The 19,792-nt window shown below is 35.9% G+C and overlaps 1 long non-coding RNA gene across 42 annotated transcripts in view; it reads left to right on the plus strand.

Annotated features, from left to right (window-relative positions):
• Window positions 1-19,792, plus strand: part of LOC144320990 (uncharacterized) — a 369,611-nt gene that overhangs the window by 267,396 nt on the left and 82,423 nt on the right. For 27 of the 42 annotated variants that reach the window (XR_013386621.1, XR_013386625.1, XR_013386636.1 and 24 more), the window contains one exon: window positions 17,873-18,052. The exons of the other annotated variants lie outside the window; for them this stretch is intronic. This is a non-coding gene — a long non-coding RNA (uncharacterized LOC144320990). The remainder of the gene's footprint in view (window positions 1-17,872; window positions 18,053-19,792) is intronic. 42 annotated transcript variants of the gene reach the window in all.

The following is a 19,792-nucleotide window of genomic DNA, read 5'->3' on the forward strand; positions in this document are numbered from 1 at the left end:
TTTATTTATTTATTCATGAGAGACAGAGAGAGAGAGAGAGGCAGGGACATAGGAAGAAGAGAAGTAGGCTCCATGCAGGTAGCCCAACATGGGACTCAATCCCAGGTCTCCAGGATCAGGCCCTGGGCTAAAGGCAGCACTAAACCTGCTGAGCCACTCAGGCTGCTGCCGCTGTCGTCGTCTTCTTCTTCTTCTTCTTCTTCTTTTCTCCTTCTCCTCCTCCTTCTTCTTCTTCTTCTTCTTCTTCTTCTTCTTCTTCTTCTTCTTCTTCTTTCTTCTCTACTTTATTGGCCACTCCTACTTTCTCTTCCTTTATGGCTTCTTATCTTTCAGCTCCTTTAAAATGGGAGTGCAGGGTGACTGGGTGGCTCAATCAGTTGTTTCTGACTTGATTTTGACTCAGCTCATGATATCAGGGTCCTGGGATGGAGGCCAGTTTGGGATCCATGCTCAGTGTAGAGTCTGCTTGTCCCTCTCCTTCTGCCCCTCCCCCAGCTTGTGTGCTCATTCTCTCTCTCTCTCTCTCTCTCTCTCTCTCAAATACATACATAAATAAAGTCTTTAAATTTTTTTTTTTAATGTATTAATTAGAGACACAGAGAAAGAGAGGCAGAGAAGAGGGAGAAGTAGACTCCTCGCAGGGAGCCCAATGTGAGACTCAATCCCCCAACCCGGCATCACGATCTGAGCCAAAGGCAGATGCTCAACCACTGAGCCACATAGGTGTCCCTAAAATTTTTTGAAAAATAAAATGGGAGTGAAACATAGAGCATAGTCCTCGGAAATATCTTATATCCCCTTTTATTTTTTTTTTTAATTTATTTATGATAGTCACAGAGAGAGAGAGAGAGAGGCAGAGACACAGGCAGAGGGAGAAGCAGGCTCCATGCACCAGGAGCCCGATGTGGGACTCAATCCTGGGTCTCCAGGATCGCGCCCTGGGCCAAAGGCAGGCACTAAACCGCTGCGCCACCCAGGGATCTCCTTATATCCCCTTTTAATTTCACAGTCTTATTACTTTAAATCCCATCTACATGCTGAAGATTCCCAAATTTACATCTTCCTTTTGGTCTTTCCCCATCCTGGTTTTTGTCCTCCCAGCTTTCCTGAGGTATAGTTAACAAATAATATTGCATATATTTGAAGTATATAACATGATGATTCGAAGTACATACACCTGGTAAAATTATTAGGCCCTTTCTCTTGATCTCCCTACTCATATCCAGCTGCCTTTCTTGACATCTCTGTCTGTACATCAGTAACTATTGGAAATTGAACATGTCTAAAACTGAATTTCTATTCTTATTCTCCAACATTCTCCTCCCATTTACTTCTCTATCTGAAAAAGTGACTCCATCTGTCTAGTAATTTGGGCTAAAACCACAGTGCCTTTCTCACCTTCTTCCCTTTTTATACTTATATACACATTCAATCCATTATCAAGCCTTATTGGTTCTATCATCAACATTTATAAGTAATCAGACTTCTACCATCTCCATTTCCAAAAATAGGTTTAACTTGAGAGTAATGAAACTCAGGCATTATGGCTTTTCATTTGTATAGGGCTTTTCTAGTTCCCTGGGGATTCATGAGAAGGGAATCTAGCCACACGAAGAGGCACGAAGTGCGGTCAGCACTATAATACATGCCGGCAAGCAGTGGACCTGAGGCTGGCAGCAGGGAGCAAGGTGCTAGAGGCACTCCTTTCTAGAACTTCCAAGTCCAGAGCGACACTTGTTCCTGGTTGACCTTGACCTATATCTGGGCACGTACCATTCACACTAAGTGGAAGGATCTGAAGGCATCATGGTTCTTCCATCTGCTGGATAACCATTATAACCAAGGCTTACCCAAATCCCCCTATCTCCCAGAACTGGCCCAGTGGTAGCAATGGTGAATAGTGGGGAGGAACCCCAGGAGATAAAGATTAGGCCAAGCTGGACCAGTGTTTGAAATAGTGTCTCTCTCCAGGGGTCACAGAGGGGAAATTCAAGGACTAGAGCTTTGGAGGGTCTCCATCCATCATCAGGCACAGCCAGGGCAAGAACTGCAGAGAAACTTATGAAACTAAAATTTATTTTTCTACACTGTCAAAAGTAAAAGACAGATTTTGTGAAAGCTGGCTTCCACAAAAGAACAAGTTTTTATTATTTTCAGTGAGAGAATTACCTTTCTATTCTCTCTACTATAAAGTATTATATGAGGATGTGATCAAAAAATGCTTCTACAATGTAGGAAAAAAGTAACATAGAAGTATGTCATGCACATAATAATAATAATAATAATAATAATAATAATAATAATAATACAATAATAACTCATATATTCTACAACTTTATAATACCTTGTTGTCGGCTTTTTAACACTTGTAATACCTTTACCTTTTCTAAATAAATATTTACTTCCATACCTGACTTTATAGGAGTAATTTTGATTTTTTTAGAGGACCCCACAAAACCCATATCTATCCCTATGAATTGCTTTCACCTTATTCCAGACATCCACCAATCTGTAACCTGGATTAACCCAGGAACCTCTAGGCCTCCTGCATTTGTCCTGGTCCCTTCCCACTTAATTCACAAAAGAGCAGTCAGAGTGATCATTTTAAACTGCAGTCTGTACCATGCCCCTCTTTTCCTTGAAACCTGCCAGTCACTTCCTGTCTCACTCAGAGTCAGGGCCAAAGTCCTTACACTGGCCTAGCTCATAGCCCACTTCACTCTGATTTTATCTGTCCTCCCTCTCTTACTCGCCTCCAGTCAGGTTGCTCTGTTCACTGCTTTGGGAGTGTGACAGGCAGGTTCCATGAACCCTTTCTCCTGGAGCATGCTCCCTAAGATATGTATACAGCCTTTTTCCTGACCTCCTTAGACTGCTTGTAAACAGTAGTGAGAACTCCTGGATCATCTTGTTTAGAACTGACTCCTCACCCCCAATAGACATCTTCATCTCTGCTTTATTTTTCCACACTTCATCATCTTCTAAGATGCTATAATATCAACCAGCTTATTTGTTCATTGCATTTCTCCCTTCATTTTTTCATAAGGGCAGGGGTTTTTATCTAGTATATTCACTTACTATTCTCTCTTCCAATACCTAAACAATGCCTGGCACATAGTTGGCCCTCGATAAATGTTTTATGCATTCATAAATGAATAAATGATTGAGTGAATAATTTATGCTTCCTGTATTCTTGCAGTTCAAAGTTTAGAAACAGAAATATCAGTCCTCAATTATTGTTTTGGTCTTAAGCATAATAAAAAGATGTTAAAGATTTGTGACTTATTAAAAAAAAAGATTTGTGACTTATTAAGTAACATCATGAGATCTTTGTTTATGGAAGATGGTTATGGTTATTGAAGCATTTATGGAAGATGGCATATTCGGGGTAAGACTAGATTCAAGAAGACCAATTATTTAGGAATAATGTGATAATGGTCTGCACTAAGATAATAGAAAACATATTACATTGTTTGGCACATTAATCCTGAAACTTTCGTGAATGATTTTCTGCGGTTTTTAAATTCTTATTTATTTTGTTTTGTTTTGTTTTCCCAAGTATTTAACCATGTCTAGGAAAATCGCAAATTAAGATTGAATAACCAAAGGGTATCCATGATACTGAAAGAATTCAAATCTAGCATTGGTGGAGTAACATGCCTTCAGGAAATTTTCTTCCAGAAATAGAAAGTTTAATACATACATACCCATTAGTTACCAACATTTTAACCTTTGAGGGATGCCTGTGGGGAATACCACCTTAGCATTCATCATAAAAGCATATCCATCCATTTCATCTCTCTATAAAACAGCAGAACGTCTTACTATAGGGGATAGGAAAGAGTGGCAGTGGGAACAGGAAGTATTTCTTCATCCTTGATTCCCAATCTTTGTGGGCATCACCTCTCCATAAACTGAAGATAACAAATTGCCTTCCCAGATCAAAACACACAGGAGAGGCTGGAGAAAAGAAAAGAAAAAAACAAAACAAAAAACCAGATGGAGTAGAAAGAAATGGAAGGGAAACAAGCTGACACCTGTTTTCCAGCACAATGATCATTAAAGTTATCACACGTTATGCCAGAAGCTTTATTTTAAATGCCCTGCCTGCCACTTTCTGGGTTAAGTAAATAGTTTTGAATATGCATCTCATTCAAATTGCTTTCCATCACAGTCAGTGAGTGCAGTTAAAATGACTGAGTAGCTTTGAGTCCTTCCAGAAAAACAACAAAGTACAGAAATGCTATCCCCATCTTGTTCACTAAGGAACATTTCCTTGATTCTGGATATAAAGTAGATATATTTAGTACCTCAGTAAATGCTCCCTGAGAGGGCCACCCATTAGTATTTGAATAATTCCAACAACAATAACAATGATCACAGAAGAAAGTGAAGAAAAGCTTAGGGTAGACAAAATTAAAAGGATTAGTCCTGGCCCTAAGAGAATTTCTCACCATAAGGCTAGGGATTGGTCTTAAAATGGAAATTTCTGGATATATAAGTCACACTTATATCAACTTAATTTTTACAAACATAAAGTGTAGTGTGTTGTGCTAACTCAGCTATCTCTGGAAATATGCATCAGTTCTAATAATTACAAGGTGCATCTATGATACAGCAAGGGTTATTTTGAAATTAGTCTTTATTGATTAGTAACTATTCATATGCTCCACTGTTATTACAACTATTATATGAATGTAATAACTGTTTCTGAGGACAACAGTTGAATTCTATTTTCTCTTGATATTTAGATGTTTGTTGGAATGAACATATTGATGATCTGGAAATGTTAAATTCTTACTGTCCAAACACTTGGTGTTTCTAAACTAAATGTAATCAGTAACTATAGAATTTATTACAGGCTCTTAGTGTAACAGCTTATTTTCAGTATATCGATAAGTATACATTTAATTTAAAGTGTATATTCTCAGATGAAAATGAGCAATGCTCTAAGAATACATTACCATGATATTAAGAGCCAGAATCAGCTCCATTGCTATTTCTTGTTAACTCTACAAATTTACTTAATTGACTTGACACCAGTGTCCTCACATACAAAATGGGAATAACGTTTTGGTGATTACATAAGTAGTTGTTATCTGACCATCCCTTTCCCACTAAAGAAAATATTGATAAAATCTGGACATAATACCAAAAACAGCTACACCAGAGTGATCTCAGCAGACAGACTCTGGTGGGAGTACATGCACTGAAAATGGAGAGTATATACACAGAATTTTCAGTCCTGTGATTTTAGCCTGGGGCCAAGGATAATTATCATGGTATTACAATGTGTGCTGCTAGTGGTAAAATAGCTGCAGTATTTTGACCTAGGAAATCAGAAGAATTAAGCCACCAGGGATCTCTGGCTACTGAAGAGAGCAGGGAGCCCCTATAAGGGACAGAACCAGAGACATGATCCCATATTCTATCATGGACCTCTGAACTATGCCTATGAAACAGCTGAGCCAGAGACAAAAGACTGAGTTGGGCTTCCACCTAAGGAATACCTAAGCTTATATTTCAAGTCTACCTAAGACAAATTTGCCTGATGAAGTAGAGGAAGCAACACTAATCAGAGAAAATGACAGATTCTGCACAGAGGGCAATTAAAAATCACCCTGTATATAAGAGGAATTGGGAAAATGGAACTCATTTTCAAGAGAAAGGAAAACAGACTCTGGAATGGCCTGACTCTTGGAACTAGCAGACCAGAGTTTTGAAATGACTATTAACAGTTTTTCTCAAAGAAGAAAAACAAAATATTCTTACATGAATGAAAATATAGGAAATAACTGCAGAGAAATATTCACCATATAATAAAGAACTAAGTGGAAATTCCAGAACTGTAAAAGACAGAGATGAAATTAAGATTTACTGGATGGATACTTGGAAAATAAATAACAGCTGATTGAAAATGATAAATGGAAGATTCAGTGAACTTGAAGACAAAATAAGATAATTTAATATGAAGAACACAGAAAAATAAAGATTATTAAAAAAAACTAAAAAAGCCTCAAGACCCTTTAGATAATATCAAGTAGCTGAACATGTATGTCTTTAGAATCCTAGAAGGAAAGGAGTGATAGAATGAACCAAAGGAAAAATAAAGAAATAGTGATTGAGGATTTCCTCAGTTTAATTAAAGAAAGAAATACCACATATAATATTCTCAAAAACACACAAAAAAATGTGCCTCAGCACTTCCATACAAGTTGTTGAACTTTTCACAAAAATAGGCCAAATCTTGAAATCAGCAAGAGAAAAATGACCCATTATGTAAAGTACATAATGGAATCAATGATTTGATTACTAATTGACTTCTCATCAGAAATACATATAACCATTGCAAAAAATGGCAACCTACACATCTTTTCAGGTGCATGTGATGTTTTTAAGGATTGGCATGTGGTATTCTATAACAAATTCTTAATAAATTAAAAAATATTGAAATCTCAGAGAAAATGTTTTCTGACCAAAATTAATTTACTTAGAAATCAGTAATAAAATGATACTAGGAAGACCTGAATATTTGGAAAATAAATAACAAACATCTAAATATTCCATATGTCAAAGAGGAAATTGCTAAGAAACTTTGAATTACCTGACAATGAAAAATTCAACAGATAAACAGTAGGGTACTACTAAAACAGTGCTAAAAAGACAATTTATAATTTAAATCCATATATATTTTTTAATAAGGAAGTTTTAAAATAAATGATCTATGAATACACTTTAAGAATTCTTAAAAGAGGGGCACCTGGGAGGCCCAGTGGTTGAGTGTCTGCTTTTGGCTCAGGATCCTGAGATCCTAGGATCTAGTCCTGCATCAGGCTCCCCGTCTCTCCCTCTCCCTCTCCTCTATGTCTCTCATGAATAAACAAATAAAATCTTAAATAAAATAAAATAAAATTAAAAGAACAGGGACTCCTGAGTGGCTCCCTGTTACTATGTTGGTACTAGTAAATTTTGTAAGACATTTGTGAATGAGTATACAGACTCTTTCAGAAAACATTAGAGAAAGCAACTCTCTATTTACTTTATAATTCTAATACTGTATTAACCTGATTTTAAAAATTAAAGACATTGGGGATGCCTCAGAACATGAGATCTGACAGTCTATGCAAGGGATACATATATCATACTGACAAAGTGAATTTTATCCAGAATCCAGGTTTGGTTTAATATGTACAAAATCAACCAATGTTATAAAGAAAATAAAATAATCATATGATCACTTTAATAAATGCAGAAAAAATTGACAAAATTCAACACCCACTCATAAAAAGATGTTCAACAAGTTGGAACTGAAAAGAAGCTTCAATAAATCTAATAAAAGATATTTATAAAAAACAAAAACAAGATCCAATGTGATGCTTTATACTTTGCATTAAGGAAAAATAAATACGGTTGTGTATTCCCAACATTCATATTGAACATTATGTTAAAATAGGACAGGGAAAAAAATATAAGTCATTGGAAAGGAAGAAAGAAGTGCAACTGTTTTATTTGTAGATCAGGGATCCCTGGGTGGCGCAGCGGTTTGGCGCCTGCCTTTGGCCCAGGGCGCGATCCTGGAGACCCGGGATCGAATCCCACATCGGGCTCCCGGTGCATGGAGCCTGCTTCTCCCTCTGCGTATGTCTCTGCCTCTCTCTCTCTCTCTCTGTGTGTGACTATCATAAATAAATAAAAATTAAAAAAAAAAACATCAATATTTGTAGATCATATGATCATGTGTTTTAAAATGCAGATTTTATTTTTATTCAGGTATTGTGAGTCCAACAGTTGAGGAGACAGTTGCCATTAAAAAGATAGTTCATTACTCAGAACTCCCAAGAGAACCCAGCTGGTTGCAGGCCCTTATTAGAGAATACAGGTTGGTCAAGACTGAGAGAGGGAGAACTGATCACAAAGCTGTTATTGTGGTTTCCCAGACAGGAAAGGCAAGGCTGATAAAGCAGGCTTAGTAGGTTTAGAATTGGCTAGTTTGAATAATTTCAGAAGGCCCAGGGGAATAGGGGCTGCCCTTAGTTGTTTGATAGCAGGCCCTGGGATGATAAGGGTATAAGAATAGAGGCCTGGAGTATAAGAGCCTGATTAGAAGGTTGTTGGAGTGAAGGGTTGGTTTGCAAGTGTAAGGTTAGTTTGCTTGTGTAAGGCTTGCTTTGAGGCAAGTCCTTTGCTCTCTCTAGAATCAGCTAACCCTGGCCAAGGCAGTGTCTTCCTGGTTAGTAAAAAAATCCAATACAGAAACTAGAAAACATGGTTAATACATCATGTTTATAGAAAATCCTAAAGAACCTAAAAAAGAAATCCTACTACAATTAATATATAAATTAACAAGACTTTAGGGCCAAAATACAAAAATCAATTGTCTGTGTTTGTGTATATAAACGACCAGAACATTAAATAAAACAGCAGTTCTATTTAAAATAGCAAAAACTATATGAGGAATGTTTTAATAAATGATGTACAAATACTCCAAATTCAGTACATTACAAAGGGAGATTAAAAAGAGCTAAATAAATGGAGAGATATACAATGTTTATGAATCAGTACAGGCTCCTATTATTAATATAGTGATTCTATAGATTTACTGTAATCTAAATCAAAATCATAGCAGTTTTTTTTTGTCCTCCAAGAAATCCACAAGTTGACTCTAAAATTTCTGTCTAAAGGCATAGACAATTATAAAATAATTTTAAAAAAGGAAAGATTGGGGATCCCTGGGTGGCGCAGCGGTTTGGCGCCTGCCTTTGGCCCAGGGCGCGATCCTGGAGACCCGGGATCGAATCCCACGTCGGGCTCCCGGTGCATGGAGCCTGCTTCTCCCTCTGCCTATGTCTCTGCCTCTCTCTCTCTCTGTGACTATCATAAATAAATAAAAATTAAAAAAAATTAAAAAATAAATAAAAAATAAAAAAGGAAAGATTGGAAAGCATACTACCTGCTTTCAAGGTTTACTATGAAGCCATGTTAGGTAATTAAGACAGTGTGGTGTTACTATAAAAACAAAATATAGTTCAGTGGAACACATAGTTTTATATCTTCTCAAAGAAAGACAATGGATTTTCAATTCACTGCCAAAGTAATTCAATGAGATGACAAGTTTTTCAACAAATGATGCTAGAGCAATTGAAAAATCTTTAAGAATAAGAAAAAAGAATAAGGCAGCAGTACCGTTTACCTAACTCCATACATGATTTGACACTGCAAAAGTATAATTACACTAAAGTATGTCAGTGGTTCCCTGAGACTAGGAGTCATTGGAGAAGACTGAGTACAAACAGAGACTAGGAAAGTTTTTAGGGTGATGAAAATATTCTCTATTTTGATAATGGTGGTATTGCTCAACTGCATAAAATTACCAAATTCTACACTTGAAGTGGGTAAACATTATATGTGAATACTATTGCAGTAAAGGTAGATAGAAATAGAAATCATAAGTCTTATAATACTGAAATTTACAAATTATATATTTTTTAATTTTTTTTAAGATTTTATTTATTCACTCAGAGACACACACACACACACACACACACACAGAGACAGAGAGAGGCAGAGACATAGGCAGAGGGAGAAGTAGGCTCCATGTAGGGAGCCCAATGCGGGACTCGATCCCGGGGCCCCGTGATCACACCCCAGGCTGCAGGCGGTGCTAAACCACTGCGCCACTGGGGCTGCCCTCCAAATTATAAATAATGCTCATAAATGTACTTGTATTTTACAAGTTTGAGGTGCTATTATTATATAACCAGCTATTAACTCCTTAATTGGGAAGAATATGATTGAATACATCATGTGTCATGTAATTTACATACATTATCAGTGTATTAAATGTTATACTATTTTTAAGAAACAAATTTATAGTGTGTAATTGAAATGAAAGATCAAATGGTTGTAAACTGCAGAATTAGTATTGAAACAAGTCTTCACTCTGAAACAGTCTTTCTACTTAGTCATTATGCCTTTTGTATTGAAAATGTATCATTTAGGCTTGAATGCTAGACATGTACAGTACAGAAGTACAAATTTTCATAGCATTCTATCCATAAAAGGTTTTATTTAATATGCTTGAGTTTATGACATGATAATTTAAAGATAATCTTATGAAGAGTGATTTCCATACCCTGCAAACTTTTTGGGTTATAGTTGAATTTATTCAGTAATACTTACATAACATGGTACCAAACAAATTCCTCTTTGAATTTAGTACTGAAATAGAGTTGATGATCATAAAAATAGGTATGTTTAATTTTAATTTAGGAAGTAAATAATGTTTATGGAAATGTTTTGCCATTTAAAAGCATATGTGCCTTTAATATACTTTAAATGGTATAACTATCATTTTATCTCATTTAAAAAAATTAACTTGGCTGCCACAAAGTTTAAAACAAATATTAACATTCAATTTTAATAACTATTTAGTCCTAATCTAATGGCACACAGTCCTTCCACATTGCCTAATTTTATGGACATTTCATATTTGTCTTAAGTGTGACTTAATATTTTATGCTAATGATGATACTTTTAAGGCAAGTAAACTATAAACAATTGTAAAAGATAATAAAAATATTGGTAAAAGAGTGTTTTTTTAATTATTAAGTTTTTCTCTTAAAAATTAGCATTCATGGGATCCCTGGGTGGCGCAGCGGTTTGGCGCCTGCCTTTGGCCCAGGGCGCGATCCTGGAGACCCGGGATCGAATCCCACGTCGGGCTCCCGGTGCATGGAGCCTGCTTCTCCCTCTGCCTGTGTCTCTGTGCCTCTCTCTCTCTCTGTGACTATCATAAATAAATAAAAATTAAAAAAAAAATTAGCATTCATTTTTATAGGTCTATATCCTAAATCAGGCATCTGGCACTGCTGTGTTTCATAAGATCTAGTTATACATTATAAAAGCTATTAGAAATAACATTGGGAGGCTGTAATGATATTGCATACCAACAACATATGCGTCTTCATACACATACCATCTTCTCCACACACATTTTTGCAAACATGTGATTTTAACCAAGTGAATCTTTGCAAGTGAAAACATCCTTTAAATTTGGATAACACATATATTCAAGTGCTTATTTCAGTTATCTAGCATACATATGTTATATAAGTAACTCATAAACCAAGTCTCTTTCATGAATTGTAAAAGAAAGAATAAAACAACTACTTGCTATGGTCATGCTGTGAATTTGTGACATTAGTTTCTGAGTGAAATATTCAGAGAAATGCATGAGATTCTTTATTTGATAAAGTCTGGAAATAAAGGCATACACATCAAGTATTGTGATATAGAAAAATTTCCTAGAGCAGAGAATTAATATACATATCATATAGATCGAAGATGTTAAGGGAGATTGTTTCAAATTTAATTCATTTGTATTAGTCATTTTTCCAAAGAATTAACCAGGGCGTACTCATTTGTGTGGCACTGGAAAATTCATAGAACTGATACACTGGTTAAAAGAGAACACATTAGGGATCCCTGGGTGGCGCAGCGGTTTGGCGCCTGCCTTTGGCCCAGGGCGCGATCCTGGAGACCCGGGATCGAATCCCACGTCGGGCTCCCGGTGCATGGAGCCTGCTTCTCCCTCTGCCTGTGTCTCTGCCTCTCTCTCTCTCTCTGTGACTATCATAAATAAATAAAAATTGAAAAAAATATATTTAAAAAAAAAAGAGAACACATTAAAAAAATAAAAAAAAGAAAAGAAAACACATATACTATCACACACAGGTGGTTTGGATTATGTATTTAATATCAAAAAGGGTAGAATGAACTAATTCTTGACTATCCTTTATATGTTATATGCATTGTTTAGCTATTTAGTTTCATATTCTGCTCATGAGACTAGCTAAAATTTCAATCATTATTCTTCAAATTTTGAAGCAAACGCTTTAAGGACAAATGAAATGTTAACTTTTTCTCTAAAATTACACTGAATTGAATTTGATATTTTACTGATTATACAGAATTACAAGCATGAGCCATCAGCATTGACATGGGTCATTTCACTGATGAGCACCAAAGTAGTGAAAAATAGAATGTTCCCTATGAAAAAGGGCCAAACAAATCAGTTTTTACCTCCACTCTGACAGAAAGTATGTATTGGCAGTGTATTGGCACTAACCATCATGTATTCTTCAGGTGAAGCTCATAGATTTCTTGAGTGTCCAGTACCATAAAATTGTGGCAGTGCATTCTGTGTGTGCAGTCATGATGTTCACAAACCTATCTGGAGAGATTACATGTCGCTGAGATATTTGATCTTCTCTCGTGTGACTCGTCATAGCATATTCCTGATCTGATCAAAGAAATCTATTGGCACTGTAGAAGCTAATAATTCATCCTATCACATATATGCTGTTGTTTAGAAAATCCTGCTTGAAAGGAAGATTACTTGCTTAATAGAGTTTCCAGGTTGGTCATTTGCTTGGTGAATCTTTACTTCCTGAGTTCCCTTATCAGATACAAAGCTTTGATTCTGGAATGTTGTTGCTGTGGTCTGAATGTGTCCTTGTAAAATTTTTATACTGAATTCCAACACCCAAAAGTGAGAATATTAGGAGATGGGGCCTTTTGAAGGTGTTTTAAGTCATGAGGGGAGAACCCTCATGAATGGGATTAGTGCCTTTAAAAAAGAGACCCCAGAGAAATCCCTACCCATTCCACCATGTGAGACACAACTAGGAGTTTGTGACCTGGAAGAGGGCCCTCACCCAACCATGCTGGCACCTTGATCTTGGACTTCCAGCCTCTAGAACTGTGAGAAATAAATTTCCGTTGTTTATAATCCACTTAGTCTGTGGTATTTTGTTACAGCAACGCCAATGAACAAAGACTGTTATCTTAACCAATTTGAATAGATGCAAGTTGAAAGATGAAACTAACCTCTATGTGCTGGAATCTTGGTAGCACATGAAGATTTGAATATTTAAAAAATTAACCTACTATCTCTAGAGTCAGGGCCTGGGGGTCAACAGGAGAATAAAAATGTCTTCTTTAAAACTCAGGAACAAATTTGCTTCTTTTCAAAATCTGAAGGTGTGAGACTGAGAAAAGCCAGGACTCTTGGACAAATATCCTAATCCTACCCCTGCCCTGGAATCATTACAAGAGGTCTGTTGTTAGAGTTTAAGTGAGACTGGAGAGGAGAGCTGTTGCCAGGCACTGCTCTCTAGGAAGCCCAGCTAAGACCATGGGAAAACAAAACCATTTCCAAAGATCACAGGCTTTGAATTAAGGGAACCCAAAGCAAAACACAGAGTGGTGTGAAAGTTATGAACTGAGGTGGCTCCGCAGGCTTCATGTGGGTGGTGTGAGCTGTTCTGACCTGTGCATTCCCCACACACAGGCCAAACACTTTATTCCCTTCTAACAAGTACTGTCTTTCGGGTTTCCAACACAGTTGGCTTTTTCAGTTATGTGTTAACCACTCTTTAACTAGCGAAGTAGGAGGGTGGAGGGAAACTCTGAGGGTGAGAAATTCTCAGAAGATGTTAACGTTTAAGACACAATTAATGACACTAATTTTAAGTCAAACTGGTTTTTAATTATTGATGTTGCTGTGGTTCTGACCCTGCAGATTTCACTCATTCTGTAAACACATTCCTCTAGATTTGGCTTCAGAATCCCTGTGGGCTAAAAACTGCTAGATGGAATTTCTAATTAAAAAAATAGAAAGAGCCCTCGGCAATTTAACCCCACGTTCCCTCGTCAAACATTTACCCTCACACTCCCTCTTATAAGTGCCCCTAAAGTCTCTTATTCATATTGACAACTTGTACTTGACAGCACCCATGAAAGACCTGACAGCTTTCCTCCAAAAGCAACACCCTCCATACTGACATTGCTTCAACACCTTGAAATTTACCTTTCAGAGTGAAAGGTTTCATACATGGTGATTAATACAATTCACAAAGGATCTATTTTTAAAAAGATTGTGCATTTGGGTGATAGTTGCTAAAGTAATATTCTTTTGCTTTGGGTCAAGGCTGAAGAGAATTCTGAGTTCATGGAACCCTTATGTATTTACACAGGTGTGGAGCCGATACATATTCTATACACATTTCTATGCCTCTCTGTGGTTTCTCTTTGTCGCTTCTTCTCTCTTTGGGTCTATATCCCTCTCTTATATTCTAGCTCCCTTCTTATTAAGAAAATAAGTTATTTTAACATCAGTGAAAAGTTCTGGGAGGCACACACTGCGAACTATATTATAATCTTCGGTATGTTTTTTGATTCCACGTTCCTCCTGCCATGGTGACTGACATCAAAATGGCTCCATTATGTCTATTGACAAGTTGGTCCATAAAGACTTTTTCTGACTTGTCTAGAATGTCTCACAGGTAGCTAATAAAAGGGAGGTTAAAAAAAAAAGATTAAAAAAATTTATCTTTCAATGACACCTCTACAATTTGGTTTTGGTACTTGAATAGAGCCAGAGAAGTATTTCATAGAGAAATCACAACTCTCTGCATTGTGGGATTCTCTTTTTTTTTTCTCTCTCTCTCTGATTTTCAGTAATAAATATATTCATTACATATTTGTGAGAATAGTTCTAGGTCACTTGAACTGCTTAATAAGTGAAATATTACTATTTAGGTTTACTTTGACTTTATCTAGGGAAATAGGTCCTTATCATTTTGTTGTAGACAACCTCAAGTACTTTCATTTCATTTTTGTTAATTTACAAAATAAAGCTTACTTCAGCTAATCAAAACTTTAAAAAGAACAACTGCCTTTGTTCTTTACCAACATATTTCCTTCAAATCCAAAGCCAAGGAAAGTATCCTTTCTGTGATGTGCTGATTAGCTAATGCAATAGAGATAGAGATTTAAGAAAATGTGTGGTATCATAGTATGTGTAGGCTTTAAAAATAAATTAAAAGCCCTCTAATCATTCCTGAGGGGTAGTGAAACTTTAAGAAGAGATATTACTGTCATAAAACTAAGGAAGCCCTAATTTTATATGAATAGTTCACTTTTTAGATGGCTCTGATTTTTCCTTAGTTCTTTGTACTACTGTTAAAATAGTTCCTGTTGCCACCTGTTCTTTCTGTCATAGGCCTTTTAGACTTTGAACATATAATGAAAACTGTGCCAATTAGGATCTGCTGTGCACAGACTATTTTATTAATAGATAATCCCAATTAAAATGCATGTTATTTATTCTGTTTAGCTATTATTGCAAATTACATTAATGAGGATTGACCCTTTGTAAATTTCAGGTATGTCCTAAGCATTGATTTTCCTCAATAAGGCCATAAATTGGCGTTGTTGACCTAAACTAAAAGGAGATTCTAAAGCTGGGCCACAGTTCAAGAAGTGACTTATACTTGAATAATGTCTCAATCAAAAATGAAGGATTCTCAAATAGAAGGTTACAATTACATGACTTTATTTCATTATCTTTGGATAGAGGTCTAGATAGTTGAGACTATTGACTACCAATCATAAAATGACCTAAATAAAAGAAAAAAAAAATTGCAGCTGAAGGGCCCTGATTCTAATACACAAAGCAAAGTTGAAATGTTTAATTTCCTTAGTGGATATAGCCTAATAAAATCATCAAGGCTTTAAGGGATACCTAATTTATAAATTAACCCAGCTACATATATTCTAGAAATAGAAATCTCTTGAACTTTTATGTTTGGCATTTTGTATATTTTTGGATTAATATGAACAGGTTTGGCTTTATGTTTCTCCCACACTAATCTTCCTTCCCAGAATAATCAAAACAGGAAAAATCCCCTTGGTAGCTTACATGACCCTAGCTTTTTCCAATGGAAATTTACCTGCAACAGCTTAGAGATGGAATATGGTAGATCACTGCTGAATTTTAATTATTCTTTGGATATTTGAAATGCAATTAATAAACCTAGGAAATTGTTTCAGGAGCAAGAAAGAAAGGGAAAGAGACCTTAAGGTGTGTTTTTTTTTTTTAATTGATACATAACAATGTATTTCAGGATAATCTATTTCTATATATTCACTTACTAGGCAATATGAGGAGTTTTTACCTGATTTTTTTTGGTATTGTTTAGTTTGAATTATCTTTAATTTCTAGGAATTGTTATAGGTTTAGAATACTGTAAGCAGATTTCAAAATGCCACAATTTTGAGAGATTATCATCATATTTGCTACTGAACATTGTGACAAATTAGGAAACTGTACTTGCAGGTTTACCTCGACCTAGGATGTACACACATTTAAAGCAAAGAGTTTGAGGACTGCACCTACTTGTTCCTGCAATTTATTTTATTTAAGGACGGTCAGCACAACCTCCAAGAATCAGCTCACTCTATACCTTAAAAAGTTCCCAAATCCAAGAAACAGGCTTGTACCCACAAAGTCATAGACCCAATTAAACTAATGTGTATCCAGAACAGTTTCAAATATTAGATGAAAAGATATAGACTGGCTTTGAATGAACAGACATATGTTTGGATTCTGGTCCTTCCTCTTAATATTTTTAAGCTATATTTTTCTTCTTGCATAAGATAAGGATAATTGTAGTCACCTAATAAAGTTGAAGTAAGGAGCAAATGAGATAATGTTTTGAAAGTATTTTGTAAAATGCTAGACAATTGGTAATGCTCACATAAAAAGTGTATAACCTTCCTTCCTTTCTCCTTCTTAAACATGTTAAGAACCTATTATGTACAAACTCTTTCTGAAAGATATAAAAATTATATAAACCACTCATGAAATGGAGTGAAAGGCAAGAATATGAAAAATACAATTGTAGTTTATACTCAGAGGGTGAGAACTTTTCCAATTGGAATACAAAGTATGAATATATGAAAATAATAGAACACAGGTTGGGGCTAGTATCCCATAGACAGTGTTAAATGCCAGATTACAGAGTTTGGATCATATTTTTTTAGGCAAGGAGGGGCCACTAGATGCTTGTGAGAAAAAAAGAACACAGTCAAAATTATTTCAACTAACTGCGTTGTTTGCTATTAATAAAACAGACTAGAAACTATACATATATATATTTATATTTATATATAATACACTGTATATATACAGTGTATGTATAGTGTGTTACAGCCAACTAGATAGGAGGCCTGAACTAAGGAGATGGGGGGAAAAATAAGGGTGCAAATATGAGAAAAACTTTGAAGGCAGAAGCAGTAGAACTTACAGCATGTTTACATGGGGAATGACGGAGAAGTTTAAAATTATTCTTAAATTATTGAATATATGGAAATGGGAGAAAAATGGTCTTTTCAAGGACATTACACATTCTGATTCTGACAGAATGAATGGTCTAAGCATGGTATTGAAGTGGAAGTATTCAGTTGCCGATGGGAAAAGCAACACTGGAGCTGGAAAAATAAGGCTGAAGATAGAAAATATAAGACTGGGTGCTATCAAAATATGCAGTAAATTATATAATTGTTGGAGAGGATTCCCATTGAGATAGGCATGGCTGCATAACTTGCTTTACTGATGAAATGCGAGGGAGTAACATGTCATTTCTAGGATGTGCTTGGATATTCAGCTTTGGCTTGGTCACAGTCATTTTTGCTCCCCCATATCAGCTAGCAATATTTCACCCTATCTAGGCCTGGCTCCTAGAGTGTGGACAATTATGTTGCAGAGAGCTCCCCACCACGCTCCCCACCCCACACACGTCTTGCCAGCTAGCCCAATGACTACTGCTGCATATGCTTATTGGGTAGATCCTGTGGAGCAAACTCACTTTTGTGGTTATGATTTGGGATTGGTTATTTCCATAGCATGCCTTGGCTTATTCTGACTGATTCAAATAGGAGTGACCAAAAAAATGGGTTGGATGTTTCTCCTTTCTGGAGTTAGACATGGTATATACATTTTGTTGTTGTTGCTTTGTTTTGCTTTTAGGGTACACATTTTTTTTAAAGTATGACTAAAGAATATTAGCACCATATGAGATCCTAGAGACAATTTAATGAACCCCTTGGATTAAGAGATGAGCCAATTAAGAAATAGGAATTAAGGGTTTTGCTGGAAGGAACATTGGCAACAATGCCGGAGGGATCTTCAAAAGCAACAGCACTTCAGGTACAAGTTTAGTTACTTTTTCATTAAATTGCCCTCATTTTGTTCACTATGGTCTGTGTTGATTGCAGTTCACACAAAAATGCAAAGGAAGTAACACAGATAATCATCTGTACCTGCCAGTTAATTATTTTCAACAAATATCTGTCTACCTCTCACACTGTGCCAGGCATTTTACATATATTACCTCTGGAGCCACTAAAAGCCCTGCAAGCTACATCTGATACTCTCTGTCTTATGCCTGAGGAAACTGAAGGCAGAGATTTTGAGTTGGATTCATAAGTGTCATAGGAGATAAGATTGAAATCTGAATGATCTGCTTCCATATCCTAGCACTGTTTAACTACAACAGACACACACAACAGACGGAAGCTGTTCCTATTTTCCTTATTCCTGAAAAAACATTTAATCTATGTTGGAGAGCAAGTGTGAGATCTGGAAAGATCACAATAGTAAGAAAATAAAATGAAAATATAAAGGTGGAATCTGTCATTTAATGGTCATAGGTTGCCAATTATTTATAAACCACTATGTTCCTGGTGCTCTTGCCCAAAATCTAGATTTTTATTCCATTTCAGACAACTGAAAGTAGAAGATTAAGACTCAGTTCAGTGTCTTACTCCATTATGAAATTTCAGGCTTTCTGCAAATCAGCCATAAAAAAGAATGAAATCTTGCCATTTGTGACAACATAGACAGACCTAGAGGGCATTATGGTAAGTAAAATAAGTCAGACAGAGAAAGAAAAATACATATGATTTCACTTATATGTGGAATCTAAAAACAAAACAAACGAGCAAATAGAAAAAACAGAAACCGACTCATAAATACAGAGAACAAACTGGTGGTTGCCAGAGGGACAGGGTTGAGGGGATGGGCAAAATAGGTGAAGGGGATTAAAAGGTACAAACTTGCATTTGTAAAATAAATAAGTCATGAGGATGAAAAGTACAGCATAGATAATATAATCAATAATATTATAATAACTTTGTATGGTGACAGATGGTAATTACACCTGTGGTGAGCACTTCATAAGGCATGGAATTGTTGAATCACTATATTTCACATCTGAAACTAATATAACATCGTATGTCACTATACTTTGATTAAAGATAAAAATTTAAAAAGGTTTAAGAAAATAATTGGTTGAACTTCAAAAAGCAAGGGTGAGGAAAGGCTACCTAGATTTCAGGTAGAAGGTACAAAACAACAAAGTTGTTGAATCTTTGTGAAGAAAAGCTTCCAGTGGTAGGCTGTGGAGTTTATTCTTAAATTTATTAGGCAGGAGCAAGGCCTGGAAAACTTTAGAATTCTGTAAAAACTAGACATAGGAAAGATTAATCTGGCAGTGGTAGACATAAGATATTTTGGATCAAGGAGGAACAGGACATAAGGAGATGAATCAGATAATTATTCCAACATTTTAAGTGGTAGTGGTAGGAATACCCAAAATTGCAGTCCTGGCAGTAAAGATAGTAGGGAGTAGACAAATTTTTGCTATACAGGGATCAGTTTACCTGAGACACAGTTTTAATACAATACAGTTATCTCTGTGCTATCACTGTGTTCATTTTAATGTTTTTCTGTATCCAAAGGTTGAATGTAATCATTCTGAAAATCATAAGGAAAGTCCTCATTTGTTTCCTATAATCACAGAGCTGAAATATGTAAGGGTCTGACAAACACATGGGTAGTTAATTTATGCTTTGCCAGAACCTGCCAGCTGCATGGAAAAAGTTGCAA

The sequence above is a fragment of the Canis aureus genome, chromosome 9 (assembly GCF_053574225.1).
Source record: "Canis aureus isolate CA01 chromosome 9, VMU_Caureus_v.1.0, whole genome shotgun sequence".
NCBI classification, from domain to species: Eukaryota; Metazoa; Chordata; class Mammalia; order Carnivora; family Canidae; genus Canis; species Canis aureus.